Source organism: Lathyrus oleraceus, chromosome 7 (genome assembly GCF_024323335.1).
Source record: "Lathyrus oleraceus cultivar Zhongwan6 chromosome 7, CAAS_Psat_ZW6_1.0, whole genome shotgun sequence".
Classification (NCBI taxonomy): Eukaryota; Viridiplantae; Streptophyta; class Magnoliopsida; order Fabales; family Fabaceae; genus Lathyrus; species Lathyrus oleraceus.
The window spans coordinates 428,750,339-428,754,373 of NC_066585.1; positions in this window are offsets into that span (position 1 = coordinate 428,750,339).

Here is a 4,035-nt window from a genome sequence, read left to right on the forward strand (position 1 = left end):
TGTGATATCTGTGGTGGTTATTATAGTAGATTTGGACTTTTCTGTGGGGTTTTGGAATTTTAACCTATTAGGTGTAAAGTTGATTTTAATAGAGACATGAGAATAAATTTGTACTGTATGTTACAAAATTATTAATAAGGACCATAATATCTAAGACCGATCTAGCTTATAGTTTAATCTTTTTATATTTAAATTTGGTCTCATCTAACCTATTTAAAAAAATCATAATTTAATTTTTTTAAGTATATTTAATTAAATTGATCATATTTAAACTATTAAAAAAATTATTAGAATTTTATAGATTGGTCTATATTTATATGTCTACTAGAAAACAGACTAAATGGTATATTAAAGATTGTGTTGTCTATTTAAAGAATAGATAAAATAAACTATTTAAAAATTTTAATGTGAAATAGTATCTCTCATCCAATTTATAAGAAAAAAGTTATTTTTTAAATTTATTCAATAACTAATATAATTAACTTATATTGTCCAAATATATTATTTATTCAATAAATCTAAAAAATAAAACTTTTTTTTTATAAATAGAATTAGAGGAAGTAAATTTGTAAATAAATTTTCAAATCATATAAAATTTTTAAAAAGGTTCAAAAAAAAACTAATAAATTATAAATCTGACTCAGATCTTAAGAATTTATTGTAAGTTATATTTAGACCTTCTAAAACCTAGTCTAGTCTAATTTATTCTTAAATGTAATTATTAACATATTTAATATATATATAATAAATAAATTCTATATAAAGTAGAAAATTATTATCAATAATAAATATAAGGCTTAAATGCGGTTATGTTTCTTCTATTTATTTATTTTTAAATTTTAGTCTCCTATATAATTTTTCAGTTTTTTAATTGTTATTTTTAGAATTGTTCAACCTTGATCGAGTTTTTTATGTTCCTCCACACTTTAGTCTATCTGACAATTGAAAAAGATGATCTGACACTCAATAGTTGGTGCCACATCATTAATAGAAATTAAAATTTTAAAAAATCTTTGATTTATTTTCTAAAATAGTATTTTCATAAGATATATTATTGTAATTTATAAAAACAAATTCAAACCTTAAAACATAAGCAGAATCCCTAAATCATGTTCATCCCCTTTCCTTCTTCATCTTCTTCCACCCAAACCGTCTTCCAATTTTTCATCCAACCACTTTTTCACATGCGTTCTTCTGACTTTATTGTTCATTACAAGCAAAGTTATTTCGTTTTTTCGTCCAACCACTTTTTCATCGGCGTTTTTCGTTGTTCATTACAAGCAAAGGTTTTCAAGGTTTTTCAAATATGAATAACCCTCCCAATTTGTGGAAAAGCAAAGAAGAAGTGAAATTTTATTTGAGGTATGTGAAATGCTTCTTTTTTTTCTGGGTTTAGGGTTTGTTGTAATATGTATATTTTTTCTGGGTATAAGTCATGATTGTGCATTTAAATTTGTTTTTCAAGCTATCTCAGAATCGTACAATTAGGTTAAGAATTCATCATATGGGAAAACTAGTTGAAAAATTTGTCAAGTGGTACATTAATAGAGAAATCTCTTAACTGAATTGGAAATGAGATGTGGACTATATGTACTACATCCAGCTGGAAGGAATAATAAGAAATGAGGGATATACAAATATCCAGTGCATGTGGTACTGGAACCCTAGGTTTTGCTTTAGTCTTGGCCTTGGACCCCTTAATTTTGATGTTGATGTGCTTAATTTTATTGAGGATGTTAATGGATTTGAATTGGTAGATGTGTATGTAGAGCATGCCATTGGTAATCCTGAAGTGATAAATGATGCAAAATTAGTTCATGATTATGCTGAGGAAGTACACTTTAAGGATGAATTCTACCAAATTCTGATGAGGAGGAGGTAGAAGCTGAAAGGGTTGATGATGATGTGCAAGTTAGAAGTCAAAATTTTGAGGATGAAGTATAGGAAGGGAGTGAAAGTGTTGACTCAGACTATGTTGGAAGTGAAGATGATTTGGATAGTGTCAGTAACACTGAGTATGAGTACAATGTGAGATAGATGACATGGATTGGAACACAATCCTACCTTCTGATAACTTAGTTTATAATGTAAACAATTCTGATATGGATGATGACTCTGATATGTTGCATACACCTTCTGCTAGTGATGATGATGAGGAACATGAAAGGTTTCCATCTTATAAAAGTGGAGAGGTATTCAAGTTTCAACTCGGTATGATGTTTAACAACAAAGAGATCGTTGGGGATGCTTTGAAGGAGTATGCAATGGAGATGAGGAAGAATGTTGCTCTGAAGAAAAATGATGGAAAGAGGATGGTAATAAAATGCATGAATGGTTGCAAGTTCAACATGAGAATTACTAAAAGGGTATGGAGCCAATTTTGGCAAGTTGCAAGTCTAGTTGATGAACACACGTGCCATAGAAATGCACATAATAGGCAAGCAACGACAACACGGATTTCCAAGAAATTTGCACATACTCTAAAACATAGCCTTGACATGAAACCAATGGGATTGATTGTTGAAGCAGTTGATAGATGGGGAGTGAAGTTGTCTCATGATGAGGTTTTGTCTTTGAGATAGATGAGGATTTATGTATGCTAAAGTCAAACCCTAATAGTAACGTAGTGGTGAAATGTATTTATTCTAATGAAGGTCTTTTCTTTGAGAGGATTTATGTATGCTTGGATGCTTGTAAGTCTGGATTTGCAAATTCTTGTTAGCCACTAATAGGTTTGGATGCTTGTTTTCTAAAAGGAGACTATGGTGGACACTTGATGACAACTGTGGGGAGGGATACAAATAATAAGATATATCCTATTGCTTATGCTATTGTGGAGGTTGAGACAAAAGACTCTTAGGACTGGTTCATCAACATTTTAATAGAGGATCTAAAAATCATAAACCATGGGGCATATGCTTTCATTTCAGGCCAACAGAAGGTAACCTTTTAATGTAACATCCTTTTGATTTCATTGTATAAGTTTTACTAAATATAGTAATTTTGCTATCACATTATATTGATGTCAGGGCCTAGTACCAGTAGTGTAGAGTGTGAGTGCACACGTGGAGCAATGCCTTTACGTGAAGCATCTATATGGGAATTGGAAGAAGAAATATCCTGAGTTAGAATTGAAAACTTTATGTGGAGTGCAGAAGAAGTGTGCATAACTCACACATGAAATCTTAGTACCATTGATCAAATTATTAATATGACACATTTAATTAGGTTTTATGTATCATATCCTTTTAATGAGAATTTAAGCGTCAAGCCCTTGAACTCTACTAACGGTGCCACTTCTTTCCCATATAGGTAAACTATATCAGAAATGCACACATAATTATGCATTCTAGAAAACACATTTTATATGTCTATTAAGAGAAGAACCTTGTCCTACCACATTTATTCTTATGATCCAAGTACTTTTATCCCTTGAGATGTATCTATTGTCAAATACTTCAATCACTCTAATAACGTACTTTCATCATTGAACTTAAGACTTAAAGTTAATCAAGTGTGTGTTGAGTTTTCACTTTCGATAATTAATTAGATACAAGCTTGTTCCACATCCCTAATAATATCTTCATTGTCTCAATTATATGCAAAGACATAATATTTTTGTCAATCCTTTCGTCAAAGAATTGCAAAAAATTTCATGTTTAATAAACTTTGACTATTTATTATTTCAAATAGCCATGTCTATGATTTTTTTATGTACTCTTGATAGTATTTACCAACTATCATAACACATGACATTTTTCCATTTTAGTACAATTATCCTATACAAAATAAAATATATTCTTGATAATTTTGACAAATTATCACCATGACACTTTTGTCATTCATTTTGTCATATACACAAATTTTATGTCGTTCTTCATTTGCTAACCTTTTTTAGTTTTAAGTTTTTCTTTCACTCAAATATATCCAAAATATATTAAATAAATTAAACATATATAATAATCGACAACCATGATCATACAAATTTATTATGAATAATTTTTATTTTATGAAGTGAGTTCAAACATTTAATTC